The sequence below is a fragment of the Nicotiana attenuata genome, unplaced genomic scaffold (assembly GCF_001879085.1).
Source record: "Nicotiana attenuata strain UT unplaced genomic scaffold, NIATTr2, whole genome shotgun sequence".
NCBI lineage: Eukaryota > Viridiplantae > Streptophyta > Magnoliopsida > Solanales > Solanaceae > Nicotiana > Nicotiana attenuata.
The window spans coordinates 131090-151258 of record NW_017671214.1 but is presented as its reverse complement, the minus strand read 5'-3'; the positions used below and the strand labels follow the sequence as shown (position 1 = coordinate 151258).

Here is a 20169-nt window from a genome sequence, read left to right as displayed (position 1 = left end):
AGTGTTGTTTACGGCAGTATTTTTTTTTTGCAAATTTGGACAGTTTTGGACAGCGCTGGACATTTTTTTTTTGCAAATCTAGATAGTATTTTTTATAGCAGTGTTTTCTTTTGCAAATTCGGACAGTTTTGGACAGTGTTGTTTATGGCAGTGTTTTTTTTGGGCAAATCTGGACAGTTTTGGAAAGTGCTGGACAGTTTTTTAGCTTAGTTTGCACAATAGTGTTTCGTTTTATTAATTTTCCACGGTTGTTGGTTCATGAACATGTGATTTAACCTGTGGTCTCCAAATGTACCTTGGGAATCTGGTCTTTCACCATATCAGATAGTATTAGCAGATCGAGCCTCTTCCAGATTCTTGTGTAAAGAGGCCTCAAAATTCTGCTGCAGGATGTTGACCTTCTTTATGCTGTCCTCTGGTTCCTCAAATTTGAACTTTTTCTCAGAATCAGAATCTTGATCTCTTAGTTTCTTTGTGTTGCTATCTACACTAATATCACACTCATTCATTTCAATGTTTCTTTTCTTGCTATAGCTCCCTTTGACTAATTTGTACTGAACTTCAATTTCAGACTCCTCAAATTCATTTTCTTTATCATCTTTAATCTTCTTTTGCTTATCATCTGATTCCTCTGATTTATCCATTTTGTAACCATTTCTTGAAATCCTATGGTTCTTGCATTTGACTTTGACCTCTCATTTTTCTCTAGCTTCCCATTTTTGACTTTCTTCAGCTTGACCAATTCACTATTCTTAAATCTGGAGATCTTACTCCCATTTTCATCAGTAAAAAGATTTAGGCCAACCCCATTTCCTGAATCCCTTGATAGAATAATCAAACTCATAGCAACTTCCTCTTGTTCTTGTTCAATCTCAGTTACAATAGAGGAAGTTGTACTTGTTATATATCTTTTGATCTTTCTTGATGATCTCCTCTTCTTATTAGGAGTTGTTGTTTCAGTGTCAGATTGAATATCCATAACCTGATTTGAATTGCATAATTAGCATTATTGTTCCAAGAATCTTCTTCTACAGTACTGTTCATAGATGATACTATTATTTTCTTTGAATTCAACTATCGTCTTTTATATAATACCTGTTAGAGCTAATTTTATTTGTATTCTTCATCAGGTTCTGATAATATGAATCAAGAAAGACCTTCAAAAGCCAAAAGAAAGACAAACGCGACATACATAAAAGCTGGAACAATGGCATCTTTGGCAAACCAAATAAGGAGTTTGTTTAGCCAAAAATATGTTGTTCCTGCACGTCCATCTACCAAAGAGCGTCCATCTAACAAAGAGCGTCCGAATATCATTGAAGAGAATCAGCTAATACCCCAATATCCAGAAGTAGCAGCCAATGTACACACTAGATCAACCACCCCTGCAACACAAGTAGTAGAGGAAAAAGTAGAGGAACAAGTTCAGTTGGATTCGACAATTCCTATCACAGATGAACAATGTGAAGAACAAGGTAAGACCGTATAGACTTTATCTAAAATGCTTACATCCTATTTCAGTCATACACAATGTATCAACAATAGTAATTTGGTGGTTTTCTTTGGTTTCTATGGTTGTAGGCCCTTCCATTCAAAGGAGAAAAAGAGGTTGAACAAAGATGAAAAGTGTACATGGACAGCATGAGCGTAAATTCATTTTACTTAACTACTTAAATCAACATGTTGGTCCTACTGAAGCTGTTGTGCTAGAGTTTGGAAGCTTCCTCGGCACATTGGCAAGGAATGCGACTCTATGTCCTCTTGATATTTTGGATTGGAGGAAGATGGACACAAAAGAGGATATATGGGAATATACCAAGGTCAGAAGATCTTCATTTTCAATTTTTAGTTGAAAATCTTTCATATTTTCTGCATTAACAGATTTGACATTAATTGTAGGATAAATATGATATTCCTGAAGCTGAAAAAAAATATACTTTGGAAACAGTCCAAGCTGCCTGGAGAAAGCACAAGAGTAGATTGAAAAAGGTTCACTTTGACGCCTATCAAAATGATGAAACTCGAATGAAAAATGTCCCTGAAGATGTTCCAGCTTCTCAGTTTAAGGAACTCCTTAGGTATTGGAACTCTGAAAAACTCAAGGTATATCTAGATCTTTCTACTTGTTCTTATTCTTCTTCTAGAACTTCTTCTTCCTCCTCCTCCTCCTCCTCCTCCTCCTCCTCCCCCTCCCGGAGATATTTCCTCTACTTCTGTCTTCTTCTTCTTATAAATGTGATCTTGACCAAATACGAGCCTATGTAACAATGAGCCTCTGGAGAAAGCTGCTTCAGCAACTTAAGAAGATGTGAACATGAAATTGATTTCATATGGTACAAGAGCACCAGGAAGGGTGCAGGATATACGGAGGTGAGGAAATGGTGGCATTGGCTGTAGGTTCTTGTGCTGGCTGCAGCCTTTTATATTGTTACTTCTGTTGCTGGGGAAGTGTGCAGAAGCTGTAGCTGGAGCTGGGGGGTCACATTGGCCTGGGAAACTATTGCTGTAGACAGCAATAATTGTTGCACTCACAGCAACTGCTTTCTTTGTGAGCCCTTGTGGGCAGGTATTTCTATGGGGTTGTTGACTGTATATCAAATGGCATGGTTTCAGGAGAATGAGCATTATAGATGTTAATACCACTCCTAGAAACCATATCATTTGAATGACAATTAACTTTGGAGAATAACCTGCAAAAAAGAAAACCTGGTTAGAAAATTGAGCATTACTGCTCTATTTTTTTATTTTGTTGCTTTTGGAATAAGATGGAGGTTGTCATTATCCCAGTTGAAAGGGTGTGCTCTTAGGTTCTTGTGGGTTCTAAGATCACATCTCTCATACTTGGGGGAAGCTGATTGCCTTCCTTCCAGTTTTTTCTTCTCTGTTTGGAATAGGTGTGTATGTAGGGTATTTTGTAACTGGTGGTCTGTGGGTGTGACTAGTGAGGAACTGGGGTTTTTTCTTGTGTGAATGAGTGTGTGTGTGTGTGATGATTTTTACTCAACATGTTTAGAAGTACATGCTGAGGCAGTGACAGTAACTGATGGGTGCCAATGCAAAAAGAGCTTTCTTTCTCCGTATATCCTACACCCTTCCTTTGTTGTAATTTCAGGAGATTGAACATCACATGAAATTGAATATCACATGAAAGTCAAATATTATGAAACATTAAATTAATATAAGATCTTGAATTTTGAAATTGGTAGACAGTATTGTTAATGGGTCATATTATTGCGACAAATCAAAGGAAGGAGGAGGCATTTTGAAGTGCAATGACCGTACTGTAATTTCTTTATGTGCTCTTATTAAAACTGTACTGTATTTGATGTGGCAGATATGTCATCTTTATCAATTGGGTTCTTAAGACACTGCTTATTACATAGAGCTGCTGATTTTACAGAAACTTCTAAATGTGAAAAGTGTGGCCCATACGGACTGCATATTTTGTTTTATTATGTGCTTCTGTGAATTGCTCTGGTAACTTGATCTCATCTTTATATGTCTATATTTTCCCTTCTATTGTGTTTACTGTATACTTCTCAAGTTCTACTTGTAAGTTGTTATTTGGTGCTTTTTTCTTCCTACAGAAAATGTCCAAAACTAATATTGAGAACCGGAAAAAGTTGAAGAATCCTCACATTGCTGGAAAAAGAAGTTTTGCTTTAGTTTGCTCTAAGTTGGTGTGTAACTAGCAAATCATGAAAAACATTTCTCAGTTTTGGCTCATGTTTAGTTTATGGCAGATCATCAGGAATACTAACGCACTTCCATGTGACTAGGAAATGATAAGGGAACTTCGGATCCTTTAACACCAAAGGAAGTCTTTGTAGCTACAAGAAAAAGGAAAGCTCGACGATCATACATGTGCTCGGATGAAGACACAACTAGTAAAATTGTGCGAATTATACTTAACTATTGTTATACCGAGATTAATCATATATTTGTGTTAGTTTACTTGTTATTTACTTGAATTCTATATTTTTGAATTTGCTTTGTAGGCTGAAATGGAGGATATAGAAGCACAACAAACTGAAAATGGCAATGAGTCCGTAGAGGCATTTGCAGCTGTCATGAGACCTGAACATCCAGGGCGTTTGAGGTTGTATTGTCACGACCCAATTCCCCAACCCGATCGTGATGGCGGCTCTCGTGAAGACAGGGCTAGCCACAACAATGCAACACCTTTTTTAAAGTAATTAATTAACATTAACAATTCTAACACATGCTTAATATAGTCAATAATGCGGAATCAGCGATAATAACAAGGGAAACCACCCCGACACAGCCCAAAGTCGGGGTGTCACAAGTCATGAGCTACTACAGAGTTTGCTTAAGTCTACAAGGTGTAATATCTGATACAATAGTCTGAAGGAAACATTAATAATGAAAGATAGGGGAAACAAGGGGCTGCGGATGTCAACAGCTACCTCATAACTCCAACTCGCTGCCTGGTCTAGAAGGAATCAGTGCTCAGTTGCGGACTCTGCTATGCCTCAATCTACACACATGGTGCAGGGAGTAATGCGAGTACTCCGACCTAGTAAGTAGTAATAATAAATAATAACCAAAGGCATGAAAACACATAAGTGCATAAGGCAATTCTATATCAGGCAGTAAATCACTTAAAGCAGTAAAACAGTAAAGTGTCAAATGAAATCTCCTTTTAAAAATAGGTAAATCAGGTAAAACAACAAGTAAATAGTGAGTAGAAATCTGCCCCTCGGGCCCAGTATCAATCGCTCAGCACAGTATCAGCCCCTCTGGCTCAGTATCAATCACTCAGCATAATATCAGCCCCTCGGGCTCACTCTCAAATCATATGGGTACCTGCGCTCACTGTGGGTGTGCAGACTCCGGAGGGGCCCCTTACGGCCCAAGAGCTATATCAACATAAGGCCTGAAAGCCTCCTCACATCACTCACAAGGCCTGAAAGCCTCCTCACATCACTCACAAGGCCTGAAAGCGTCACTTAGTTCAGAAAACATCATAAGCCCCTCGGGCCTCAATAAAATAGCAGTGCTCAGCCTAAACAACAGTGGAAATATCATTTAAGTCTCAAAGTTCAACTAAAGCAGCTGAGTTTGTAAAACAGTATAATCAACAGGACTGAGTTCAAGTGGTATATCAAAATATTGAGGAAACAGTGATAAAAATCCAAGAAGGATTCAAGTAGTCGGCGTGAAGCTCAAAATATGGCAATAGGCCCAAATCATGTTGATAACAGTTACATCTCAGTCAAATACGCGGTAAAATATCAATCGGGATGGACCAAGTCACAATCCCCAGTAGTAAACAACCCTGCGCTCGTCATTAAGCGCGTATTTCACCTCAATATAGCACTACGTTATGCAAATCCGGGGTTTCAAACCCTCATGATATCATTTACTATCATTACTCACCTCAAGTCGGCCAAAATCCTAGCTCGCTATGCCCTTGCCTCTCAAATTGGCCTCCTCACGCGTCGAATATGATCAAAACCACAACGAATACATCACAATAGGCTAAGGGAACATAACCCAATCGAAAAGAATCGAAAAACATCGAAAATCACGAAATTTGCAAAACCCGAGCCTTGGGCCCACTTCTCGAATTCCAGCAAATTTTACATCTACAGATTCCTTATCTCGCCACGAGTTTATACATATCAAGAACTCCGAAATCCGAGCTCAAATGACCCATCAAAACCCAATTTGAAATACCAAAACTCAAGCCCTAGTTCTTCCCCGTTTTTGATAAATTTTTCATGAATTTCTAGGTTGATTCTACCATTAAATCATGTATTTAGGTCATAGAACTCACCTCCAATCAATCCCAGTCGAAATCCCCTTCAATTCTCGTCCTAAAGCTCTCAAGGATGTTCAAAAATGGAGGAAAAATGCCTTAGCTCACGGAACATAATGAAACTTTTAAAACCCTTTCTGTCCAGGCATTTCCGCTTCTGCGATGCTCTACCCGCTTCTACGGTTTCCGCTTCTGTAGAACTCCTCCGATTCAGCAGAGCTTTACTATTTTCTCAGGATCACTTCTGCGGTCTAAATCAGCTTCTGCGGACACCGCTTCTGCAGACACCTGCCCGCTTCTGCGGAAGATCCCAATGGCCCATGTCCGCTTCTACGGTTTCATCGCCGCATCTGCGACACCGTAGATGCGGCTCCAAGCCCGAATCTGCAAAAAACTAACTCCTCAAGAAACTCGCACCTGCGACTCCCTTTCCGCATCTGCAGAACCGCATCTGCAGTCCCTTTTCCGCAGATGCGGAAATACCAGAACAAGCAATTATCAGCAATGACACAAGTCCAAAATTCATCCCGATGGCCATCCGAAATCACCCCGAGGCCCCCGGGACCTCAACCAAAAGTTTCAATCCATCCTAAAACATCATTCAAACTTGCTCCAATTATCAAAACACCACGACCAACACCAAAACCATCAAATTACATCAGATTCAAGCCTAAGTTCTTCTAAAACTTCTGAAACACGCATTTGATCAAAAGCCCGACCAAAACACCTCCGAATGACCTGAAATTTTGCACACACATCCCAAATCACCTAACGAAGCTACAGCAACTCTCAGAATTCCATTCCGACCCTCGGATAAAAATCTCACCTATCAACCAGAATTCGCCAAAATACTAACTTCGCCAATTCAAGCCTAATTCTACACCGGACCTCTAAAATTACTTCCGATCACGCTCCTAAGTCACAAATCATCCCCCGAAGCTAACCGAATCAGTGGAAATCACATCCGAGCCCTCTAACTCATAAGTCAACATCCAATTGACTTTTCCAAACCAAACCTTCCTTAAAGAGACTAAGTGTCTGATTTCCCTCTAAAATCAATCCAAATCAACTCGTTCACACAAGACTCTTATAGTGAAGCATAAAGAAGCTTAAAACGGGAAAAACGAAGTGGTAACTCACGTGACGACGGGTCGGGTTGGGTCGTCACATGTATGGACGGGGGGGTTACAAGAACTTTTTTGAGAGGGAAAGTAGGATGTTATGAACACTCTTCAAATTCCACAAATTGTTTGCAAAAAATGGAGGAGAAAATACAGAGAATGGAAGAAAAAATTGAGGAACAAAAGGCAACTATTCGTCAAGAAGTTGTTGCGGATGTTCTTGCACGACTTCAACGTTCAGAAAATAATATTGATGCTAACATTATTCTAGCGGCATTGGGTGATAATTCACCCAGAGAAGTTTCATCTTCACAACAAACAACTTTGTAACCAATTCGTCGTCCATCTACTGGTAGCATCAAAGAAGGCCAGCTCATTACAGGTATTAACTCATTGACAATTTAATAATTTTTGTGAGTTTCTGATGCCTTAGGTTGTTGAAACAATCTGTTCATGTAGTAATCTCTGGAGAGTTGAATTCTATCATTTGTCCATTGCTGATTCTGGACTTTTGGGCAGATTGTTTTATGTGTCAGTTAGCATAGTGAAGTGACCTTTAGTTGCTGTATCTGTACGCATTATGTCAGTTAGCATGTGCGTTTGTGTTACTTTATTTTCGATTGTCAAATGTTAGATTCTACAGTGTAAATTGACAGGAGCTAGAGTGTTCCTTCATTATTTTGGTTTGTTGTTGGACTTGAGTTGCTTTGAAATGGAGTTGGAGGCTTTGAATACTAATATCATTTGAAAATGTAAAACCTTTCAGTTGTCTTATGGAAATATTAGAAGTTAGAAAATATTTAGCTTCTTGTTTGACATTCAGGCTTTGAATCAATTACTTTGTGATTCAAACATCTTAAAATTTTCTTTGTTTAATTATTTATTGATCGTCATTTGTAGGTGCAACGATTGCAGATGAAAGCAGTGATGAAGACCTTACCTGAGTGTTGTTGATCGTTGCTAGACTTTCTCATTATGTTCTAGGATATTTTAGTTTAGAACTTTTTTTACGCAAACTCATCTATTTCAACTTAGATATTGTTGATGAAACAATGTATTCATATTTTGTTTTTGTATATGGATAATGCTAGCTAGTTTGATATTGCAATGTTATTTTGTAGTTTATATAAGTTATGGTGTATGAAATTTTGTTGCGAGGCAAATAGTCCTCATTCAGGAGCTATAAATATATATGAAATTATTAGGAAGAGTCGTTGCAATAGACAATATAACCGTTGCAATAGACCTAGAAAAAAATAATAGCAGCCCCTAATAACTGTTGCAATAGATCACAAAAACCGTTACAATATATTATAAAAACCATTGCGATAGTCGTAAAATATCGTTGGCACAAATATATCGGAACGGTTTATAACCGTCACAATAAAATAAAAAACCGTTCCACAGATTGATGTAACGGTTTCATAACCGTTACAATATCAATATAAAGGGACGGTTTTGTAACCGTTCCATATAACCATTCTAATAGACCTATGGTAACAGCAAATCCGGGAACGACTGCTTAATCGTCCTAGTAGCTCTACATGGTCGGTTAGTGTATTTATTGCCACGGTTTTAGAAGGGTTTCCATAGGCCTTATTTCTAGTAGTGTTCCTTGTAGATGTGTATTGATTATAGACAGTTGAATAAGGTGACGATCAGGAATAATTACTCGCTCCCGAGGATTGATGATATATTTGATCAGTTGCAATGTGCCAAGTGTTTCTCTAAGATAGACTTGAGGTCCTGGTACCATCAGGTAAGGGTTAAGGAGAAAGATATTCCGAAGACAACATTCAGGACAAAATACGGGCACTTTGACTTTCGTGTTATGTCATTCAGTTTGACCAATGCCCCAACAGTATTCATGGATTTGATGAACCGTGTGTTCAGACCCTTTATAGATTTGTTCGTGATTGTATTTATTGATGATATATTTGTGTATTCTCGTTCAGAGACTAAGCATGCAGCTCATTTGCGTACTGTGCTCAAAGTTCTACAAAAAGGGAAGTTGTATGCAAAATTCTCTAAATGTGAATTTTGGTTGAATTCTGTAGCTTTCCTTGGGCATATTATTTCAGGTGAAGGTATCCGGGTTGATACACAAAAGATTGAGGCAGTAAAGACTTGGCCTAGACCTACTACACCGACGGAGGTTCATAGTTTTCTCGGTTTAGCAGGTTATTACAGGAGATTTGTAGAGGGATTTTCTTCTTTTTCAGCACCATTGACAAAGTTAACTCAAAAGGGATATAAGTTTCAATGGACCGATGCTTGCGAACGGAGTTTCTAGGCACTGAAGAACAGACTAACTTCAGCACCTATTGTGACGCTTTGGACGTTGGATTGGGTTGTGTACTGATGCAGCATGGTAAGGTTGTAGCATATGCTTCTAGACAACTAAGAAAGCACGAGAAGAATTACCCGACCCACGATTAGAGTTTGCCGCGGTGATTCATGCATTAAAGATGTGGAGGCACTATCTGTATGGTATTCATGTTGATATCTACACGGATCATAAGAGCCTTCAGTATATCTTCAAGCAAAAGGAATTGAATTTACGATAAAGGAGGTGGTTGGAGCTATTGAAAGACTATGATAATGATATTTTATACCATCCAGGGAAGGCGAATGTAGTAACCGATGCCCTCAGCCGTAGATCTATGGGTAGCATGTCATATTTAAAACCAGAGAAGAGTGGGATAGCCCATGATATTCATCAGCTAGCTAGTCTTGGAGTTTGATTACAGGACTCAGGTGACACTGGAATTACTATTCAGGATACGTCAACATCCTCTTTAGTCACTGAAGTGAAAGAATGCCAGTACGAGGATCATGTGTTAGCTTATTATAGGGATACAACCTCTCAGAAGGAGAAGACACCATTTACGATCATAGGAGATGGGGTCCTCAGGTATTGAGGACGATTATGTGTCCCTAGTGTTGCAGGGCTGCGCCAACAGGTTATGGGAGAAACTCACTACTCTCCTTATTCTTTCCATCCAGGAGCAACAAAGATGTATCATGATATCAGGGAAATATATTAGTGGGACAGAATGAAAAAGGATATAGTGGAGTTTGTTGCTCAGTGCCCTAACTGTCAGTAAGTTAAGATTGAGCATCAAAAACCCGATGGATTATTGCAGACTATAGAGATTCTGACTTGGAAGTGGGAAGTAATTAATATGAATTTCATCGTAGGCTTACCTTGTACCCAGCATAAGTTTGATTCTACATGGGTGATTGTTGATAGACTTAGAAAATGAACCCATTTTTTGCCCGTTAGGACTATATATTCCGTAGAGGATTATGCAAGGCTTTATATTAAGACGATAGTACGACTTCATGGTGTCCCTATATCTATTATCTCGGATAGAGGTGCTTAGTTTACAGGTAATTTTTGGAGGTCCTTCCAAAAAGGATTGGGGACACAGGTAAGTCTTAGTACGACATTTCATCCCCAGATAGACGGACAAGCTGAGCGTACTATTCAGATACTTTAAGATATGTTACGGGCTTGTGTGGTAGACTTCAAGGGTAGATGGGATGATCATCTAACTCTTATTGAGTTCGCGTATAATAATAGCTATCATTCCAGTACTTAGATGGCTCCATACGAAGCTCTTCACGGACGGTAGTGTAGGTCCTCTATAGGATGGTTCGATGTTGGGAAACTAAGCTAGTAGGTCCAGAGTTTGTACAACAGGCAATCGAGAAGATTAAGCTTATACAAGAAAGGCTATTAGCAGCTCAAATCCATTAGAAGTCTTATGCGGTTAATCGACGATGAGACTTGGAGCTTCAGATTGACGATTGGGTATTCCTAAAGGTATCACCGATGAAAGGCAATATGAGGTTCGGTAAGAAATGAAAACTTATCCCTCGGTACATTGGACCAAATAAGATCATAAGTAAAGTAGGCCAGGTAGCATATGAGTTAGACTTGCCTTCTGACTTGGAGTCTGTATATCCAGTCTTTCATGTGTCTATGATCCGTATATATATCGAAGATCCTTCCAGAGTCATGTCACTTGACGATGTTCAGGTCACAGAGTAGCTATCATATAAGGAAACTCCCATTTCTATACTAGATAGATAGGTTCAAATATTGAGGACTAAAGACGTAACTTCGGTGCAAGTACTTTGGAGAAATAATAATGTGGAAGAAATGACTTGGGAAGCCGAAGAAGACATGAAGTCTAGGTATCCTCACATATTTCCTATTCCAGAGAAGCATCCGACTGAGACATCACAGCCTTAAGGTACGAGCATGGATTCTTGTGTTAGTTATTGTCATTGGTCGTGTGAAGTCATTGTCGTTATTGATAATGGTGGCAATATGTGGCATTCAATTATTGAGTTTTCTACAGGAAGTGTTGGTAGTAGTACTGTTACAAAGGTGACTCTGACAAAATTTATATAGATCCCGGGGAGTTAAATATTCGAGGACGAATATTTCTAGGGGGGGGGGGGGGAGGATGTTACATTTCGCGTTTTTGTGCGTTAATGATTTTGCCCATAGAGGCCGAGATGAAATGATGGGATGCCCTCAAAGGCTTGATGATTTTATGTACACCTATACCTATGCATGATGCGACATTTATACGCACATGAATGACATTATAAATGTTTCAGGATTCACAAAGTTATTTAGACTTACAGGTAGAATTCTTTACTCCACATTTCCTTTATGTTTTTTAAGTACTAATTTTCATGCCTTACATACTTTGTACATTATTCGTACTGAGGCCCCTATTTCCCCGGGCCTGCGTTTCATGCCCGCATGTGTAGGTAGACAGGTTAACGATAGCCCATCTTAAGATCCTTGCTCAGCGAGACTTGGTGAGCTTCACTTGATCCAGAGCTGTTATTAGTTTTGGTACGCTATTTTTGTATGTAGATATGGGTACGACGGGGACCAGTCCCGTCCTTTATACGGCTGTACACTCTAATAGAGGTCTGTAGACAGTAATGTATAGTCGGATAGTATGTGACCTTGTCGGCTTTTAATTTTTGATATATAGTTGTCTATTGCAGCCTTGTCGGCTCGCCCTAGCATATTCCGCATGTATATGTCTATATGCCTTTTGGACATGTTTTCCTCACGTATGTTATTCACTTGATTCAGCAGTTTATTGACTGATGTTATTCATGACCTACCCTTAATTCATGTTTATATCTTAGAAGCATGCTTAGGAGTGCTTGAGAGGTAGGACTCGGGCACTCGTCATGGCCCATCGATTTGGGTCGTGACAAAATAAAAACAAAATATTCTCATTAAGAAGAACTTCTTGGCATTAAACCTCTACTACCCCTCTTTCATTCTTTAAGTCAAATCAAGTCTTCCTTCACCTGATAAGATCAATTCTCATCCTAACTATTCATTAATGCAAACCCTAATCTTCTCTGTAATCTCTAAAAGCTCAACCAATTTTCTTTGAAATTCACTCTTGAGTCTCTCCTTACAATGACAAGTCAAGCACCGAGGCCTCTACCATGGTGAAGTCTGCTCAACCTAAAAGAGTTGGTGATTCTTCTTTTAAGATACTCCAATTTGTTCTCATAGAACAACTTGCCTCTTATAAATACAAGAAGGTGAATGCTACTTCAAGAAAATCAGTGAAAACCCCTACTCAAGAAGAGAGTGCAAAGACTCAAGGGGAACAACTCTGTTTGGCACTACCCAAGTAACTCATAATATGAACTTGATTTGTTGGCATTTTCTGTACAAAGCGTGGAGTCCATACCTCACCTACTAAAGTAAATAAAAGAAAAAGAAAGAAGAGTGTTTTACTGAAAGAAAAACAAATTGTGGGCACCAGTGGTTTGTAATTGCAAATTGCAATGAACCAATTCATCTGATTGGTTTATTGGGTAGCAATGATGGCTATAAATAGCATCCTCATTCTCTCAATTCAGAATTGACACACCAAAAAACGAGAGAAGCTAAGCAGAAAGCAAAACAGCGAGAGTAATCAATAGATTGTTGTCAGTGAGATAAATTGTGAGTGGTAGTAATATTATAGTAAGGTATTTAAAATAAAGAGTGCTATTTATTTGGAAGTTGTAATAGTCTCTTCACATTACCAAGTTTAATATTATAGTAGAAATATTGCTCTGTTCAGGTATTGTATTTCATCTCGATAAAAGATTTGGTGTCATTGTTACTCTCTTGTATTATTATTATTATTCATAGTGGATATTATTCCCGGGCAGAATTATTATTTTTTCCAACAACGTGGCATCAGAGCCATGGCGAATAATGATCCGCTATCTTTTCAGTACCCCTGTCTCACAAAAGATAATTATGAGAAATGGTGTCTACGTATGAAAGTCATTCTTGGCTCTCAAGATGTATGGGAAATCGTAGACAGAGGGTATGCAAAATTCGATAATGAGGAAGCTCTACCTCAAAATGAAAAAGAGGTCTTGGCAAAGACAATGAAGAAGAATCAACAAGCCCTCACGCTCATCCACCAATGTTTGGATGATGTCATGTTTGAGAAGGTCGCAGATGCTACCACCTCCAAGGAAGCTTGGGGGATTTTACAAAATTCTCTTCAAGGAGTTGACAAGGTGAGGAAGGTAAAACTTCAAACGCTAAGGGCTAATTTTGAAGTTTTAAAAATGAAAGAATACGAATGCATCTTGGATTATTTTTCAAAAGTGAATGTTGTTGTAATTCAACTAAGAAGATACGGGGAGGACATAGAAGATGACCGTGTGGTAGAAAAGATCCTTCGCACTTTAACTCCTAAATTTGATTTTGTGGTATGTGATATTGATGAGTCTAAAGATTTAGACTCTATGATGGTAGAGCAATTGGAGGGCTCTTTACAAGCCCACAAAGAAAAGATAAAAAGGAGACAAGAAGTGCCATTGGAGCAACTTCTTAAAACTCAGGCATCCTTCAAGGATTATGGAGGTGAAAAGAGCTATCGAGGGAATGGACGGGGACGAGGCCGTGGCGGTCGTGGAAGAGGAAGAAGTAACGGTAAAAACTTCAACAATAAAGTTAAAATCCACCAAACATTCAGAGGTCGTGGTCGTGGACATAGAGGAGGAAGAGGACGTGGCTACAACCAATACAATAATGGACAAATCAAAATTGAGTGTTATAATTGTCATAAATTTGGCTATTTGTAAATTCTGAAGATCCTAATTAGTATATATAATTTATCATCAAATATATCTATTTGTAAATTGATTCATCGACTTATATCTTACTTAGATACATCGTTGAATATTAAAAAATAGAACGTTTTACCTATATCAATTAATAGTAAAAACAAAACGCCTCGACCTATATCGATTAATCTATGTCATGCATTATTAGTGATGAATGAATGGAAAATAGAAGAATTAATACTAAATATTTTATATATATGGATCACAAATTAAAGAAACGAAAGAAGTTATTAGAATTAAGTAAACGAGTTAAATTAATAGGTCAAACATGGTCGAACTTTTAATTTGAATCACATTAATATTTACTATCTAAATAAAATACATGTAATGTGTTAACTCTTTTGTAATACAAATAATAAATACACTAACATATACTATAACATGCTATATATGTAGTTAATGTAGCACAACGAAGTGTGTATGTTATATATATACACACTACATATACTATAACAAGCAATATATATAGTTAAAGTATTACAATCCGTATATATATAAGAACACAAAGCGCTAGGAACACAGGGTCGGGTTCTTTTAGGGATAAATCACTTTTGAAGATCCTAATTAGTATATATAATTTATCATCAAATATATCTACTTGTCAATTGATTCATCGACTTTTAACTTATTTAGATGCATCGATGAATATTAAAAACAAAATATTTTGACCAATATCAATTAATATAAAAAACAAAATGTCTCGACCTAAAATAGAATAATATTATATTGGTTTATCAATTGATAAATTATTCGTACGTAGTAATGTATAAGATTGATCATCAATTACAATATAGTGTGTGTGTATGTGAAATTACTCATATACTTAAATATAACTTAGAAAATTTACTTAGATAGATGCTATTATAATCTATTAAAAGTAATTACCTAGTTAATATAATTTTGTGTAAAGATTATGCTTATAGTTTATAATCATCTATAATAATTGTATAGTTAAATAAAATAAATTTTTTTATAGTTAATAATATTTTTTTTTATAAAAAAAGCTCTCTTCTCTCTCCTCAAAGGGGCGATCAACAGTGCACGCCGGCGACTGCCCTTCATGGCCTCCATGGCCGGCAGCCAGCCTCCTCCTGAGTTTGGTCCATCGTCTTCCTCCCCCACTCAGCCGTTACCAACCTCTACAAACCCTAATCCACCTAAAACCTATGCGAATTTATTAAACCTACTGTCATAAATACGCCCATGCAAACCCTAGCTACGCTACCATTGAAACCAGTTGAGTTCCTTCATGGAGAACCAGTTGTGAAGTGGAAGAAATAAGAAGTGAAGCAATCCACTGTACAACAAGGACTTCAACTTGCAGTTCTTGGGAAATTTTTCATATGGGAAGCCTGTTATTGGTGAATTATGTAAAGTGATTCCAATTCAATGTGAGATTAAGGGTCATTGTTCAGTTGGTTTAATTGAAGATAATCATGTGTTGATTAGGCTGTCATTATTGGAGGATTATGTTCATCTCCTGTCAAAACCAGCTTTTTATTTAAAGGCTCAATCAGACATGTGGCAGATGCGTTGTACAAAATGGAATCCATGGTGGTCACCTGATGAAGAGACTCCAATTGCCATAGCTTGGATTATCTTTCTAGAACTTCCTCCAAACTTCTTTGGTAAGGAATGTGTATTTTCATTAGCTCGTGCAGTTGGTAATCCATTGCATGTAGACTTAGCAACTTAAAATGGGACTAGACCCAGTTGTGCTAAGGTGAAGGTGGAAGTTAACTTGTTAGGTAAGTTCCCTCATCGTATTAAGATTGTGGAAGAAACTGATGAATCTGGGCTAGTGAGGCAGAATGCTGGGTAATTCATCCTGAATTACACAAGAGATTTGATGAAGATGTAAGGATCAAGGCAAGGAGAAGACAGTTGTGGTAAGCGACTGAAGCAATTGGGTACAGCTGCAAAATTCAACAAAGGTTCTGTCAAGTGAAAGGTGGTGTAAAGCTGCTACAATCATGCCANAATGGTCAACACTTAGTGTACCGACCAACTTTGGTCGGTAAGTCTGAAAACAAACCTGAAATATACGGGATTCCCCCCATTTTTTCATACCTCTCTTCTCAAAATTCCCTTAACTCCCGCTCAATACCTTCCCGTTTCCTTCTCTATTTCCCTCACACAAATCACATTCCCCACCTCGCGTCGCCACCGCCCAGCTGCCGTCGCTGCTGCCGCTGCCGCTGCCTCGCCTCTCCTTCTGCACCTCCGAAAAATTCTAGGTTTGAATTACAACTTATGTCGTTTGTGTATAAATCTTATGTTTTGTTAATCAGCTATGAATTAGTTTCAATTGATTATTGTTTCAATTGATTATTTAACAATGTATTTTATAGAAATCTAGGGTTTAGGTCTTGTTTTAATTGAATTGATTACATATGGTATAAATTGAATGTTTGAGTTTGCATTGTCTTAAATAGTTTAGTTAGAATTGAATTATTAACTTTGCATTGTCTTGAATAGTTTAGTTAGAATCTAGGATTTAGGATTTGTTCTTGTGAATCGAACTTTTAGGTGGGTTAAATTTTTAGGATATAATCCTAACTTTTAGTTTATGTTAAAAGTCGTAAGAAATAAATTAAACTTTTAGTTTATGTTTAAACTCGTAGGATATGAATTGAACTTTTAGTTTTTAGGTTTTGTTCTTGTGAATTGAACTTTTGGGATATGAATTGAACTTGTAGGATATAAATTGAACCTTTTGGGTATGAGTTCAGTTTTTAGGATATAAATTAAACTTTTAGTCTATGTTTAAACTCGTAGGATATGAATTGAACTTTTAGTTTTTAGGTTTTGTTCTTGTGAATTGAACTTTTGGGATATGAATTGAACTTGTAGGATATAAATTGAACCTTTTGGGAATGGGTTGAATTTTTAGGATATAAATTGAACTTTTAGTTTATGTTTAAACTCGTAGGATATGAATTGAACTTTTAGTTTTTAGGTTTTGTTCTTTTGAATTTAACTTTTAGGATATGAATTGAACTTGTAGGATATAAATTGAACCTTTTGGGAATGGGTTGAATTTTTAGGATATAAAATGAACTTTTAGTTTATGTTTAAACTCGTAGGATATGAATTGAACTTTTAGTTTTTAGGTTTTGTTCTTTTGAATTTAACTTTTAGGATATGAATTGAACTTGTAGGATATAAAATGAACCTTTTGGGTGGGTTGAATTTTTAGGATATAAATTGAACTTTTAGTTTATGTTTAAACTCGTAGGATATGAATTGAACTTTTAGTTTTTAGGATTTGTTCTTTTGAATTGAACTTTTAGGATATAAATTGAACCTTTTGGATATGAACTGAACTTTTTAGGATACAAATTGAACTTTGAGCTTATAATTAATTATATTTAATACAATTTAATTTTTGGTGTAATTAGGAAAAAATAATTATCTTTAATTAACTAAAAAAGATTTTATTAATTTATAATTGTAGAATAAATTAATTTGTTCTTGTTTTATATGTATAGATGGAACACCGCACTTGGATGTACAATAGGAATTATCCTAATCGGCAGGAATTTCGGGAGGATTTTGTAGAAGGGGTTGATGACTTTATTAGACATGTAATGTCACTTCCACCATACCAAAGTGAAGGAGTAATTAGGTGCCCTTGTGTCAAGTGCGATTCTATGAAGTTTAAAAAACCGGAGGAAGTTAAGCTTCATCTTTATAGGAAGGGGTATATAGAGAATTACTTTGTCTGGACTAATCATGGAGAGATCGATGGTAGCCGTGGGATATTTCATAGCATGGTTGTTGGTGAAAGTAGTAGGTTGGTGGAGAATATAAATCTTGATTCTAGAATTTAGGATATGGTTGCGGATGCTTTTGGGATACACTTCGGCGGTGAGCCCAATGAAAATATTGAACAAACTCCTAATGAAGACGCAAAACGCCTTTATGAACAGTTAGAGGAAGCTAGTCGTCCACTACGTGACGGAAGTCTCCACTCTGAGTTGTCTGTTGCAGTTAGATTACTAAGTATCAAATCTAATTGGAATATTTCTCAAGCAGCCATGGACTCTTTCATTGACCTTATGAGTGAACTAGTTGACCCTAATATCAACTTACCTGGTGATTTCTATAAGGCAGAAAGATTGGTTTCTAAGTTAGGACTTTCATCAATGAGAATCGATTGTTGTGAAGATGGTTGCATGTTATATTACAAAGATGATGCAACTTTAGACAGTTGTAAATTTTGCGAAAAGCCTCGTTTCAAGAGGCTTTCCAGCGGGAATATGGTCGCTATCAAGGCGATGCATTCTTTACCGCTTATACCTAGGTTAAAGAGATTATATGCGTCGATGAGTTTTACTCCTCATATGTGATGGCACTTCGAAAATAGAAGACCACCTGGTGTTATGTGTCATCCTTCATATGGAGAAGCTTGGAAGCACTTTGATAGGACATATCCAGATTTTGCTAGTGAACCAAGGAACATTCGGTTAGGTTTGTGTGCGGATGGCTTCACGCCTTTTTCTATATCTGCGACACCATATTCATGCTGGCCTGTCTTTCTTACTCATTATAATCTACCACCTGAGTTGTGTATGACTAGTCCATATATATTCTTAAATTGTATTATTCCCGGTCCACGTGATCCGAAAAGTTTGATTGATGTATATTTGCAACCTTTGATTGATGAGCTAAAAGAGTTGTGGTATGATGGTGTTGAAACATATGACATATCAACCAAGCAGAATTCAATTTGCGTGCTAATTTAATATGGACTATTAATGATTTTCCTGCGTATGGAATATTATCTGGGTGGATGACTGCTGGGAAGCTAGCTTGTCCTTACTGCATGGAAAATGGTAAAGCGTTCACTTTGAAACATGGCCGAAAGCAATCATGGTTTGATTGTCACTGTCAATTCTTGCCTCATGATCATGAGCTTAGAAGGATGAAAAATGCATTCAAAAATAATAAAATGGAATATGATTCTCCACCTTTGATACTTTCAGGTGAGGAAATTTGGGAGAGGGTCCAGAACTTCAGTAAAGTTACTGAGGCTCCACCTTATAGATTCCCCGGATATGGTGTTACTCATAATTGGACGAAACAGAGTATATTTTGGGAGTTGCCTTATTGGAAGGATAATCTTCACCGTCACAACCTTGATGTCATGCATATTGAGAATAATTATTTTGACAATCTGTTCAACACAGTGATGGATGATAAAAGTAAGACAAAAGATAACCCGAAGGCTAGAATAGACTTACAAGAATATTGCAGGCGGCCTGAATTATACTTGCGGACAGGAAACAATGGTAATGTGTCCAAACCCAAAGCAAGTTACACATTCAATTTGGAGGAAAGATGACAAATTTGTGACTGGTTTACGAAATTGAAGATGCCTGAGGGTTATACGCCGAATCTTGGAAAAAAGTAGATATGGAGGTAGGGTAGTTGAGCCATTTGAAAATTCATGACTGTCATGTTTTCATGGAGACCTTAGTGCCTATTGCATTTTGTGGTTTGCCTGAAAGAATCTGGAAACCCATCACAGAGATTAGTTTGTATTTCAAAGACTTGTGTTCTACCACATTAAGGGAAGAGAACCTACTCCGGATGGATCAGAACATTCGTGTAACTTCTAGTAAGATGGAAAAAATATTTCCATGTGGTTTCTTTGATGTGATTGAACACCTTCCAATCCACCTTGTACACGAGGCACGACTTGGAGGGCCTGTTCAATGCAAATTGTTATGACCCGAAACCCGCACTGGTCGTGATGGCGCCTCTCGTGAAAACAAGGCCAGCCAACTAACCTAAGTAAACTCTTTCAAAATAAGTAAACATAAATGAATAGTAAGGTACGCCTAAATGACTTTAATTAACAATATTTACAATCCCAACACAGCCCGACCGGGGTGTCACAAGTCACGAGCATCTAAAGAAGCCTGAACACTGCTACAGGGCCAATAATATACTAAACAGAATCTGAAATCAGAAGATAAAGTCCGGTGCCATGAACGCTGGCGGTCACCTTGCTCAGCTACAATAGCAATACCTTCAACCAGCTCAAAACCCGCTACCGGGTGTATAATACCT

General features: G+C 37.5%; 1 pseudogene; it reads right to left on the bottom strand.

The window, feature by feature from the left end:
• Positions 1-320: 320 nt before the first annotated feature.
• On the bottom strand, positions 321-1190 carry LOC109206739 (annotated as a pseudogene).
• Between the last annotated feature and the right edge of the window lie 18979 nt (positions 1191-20169).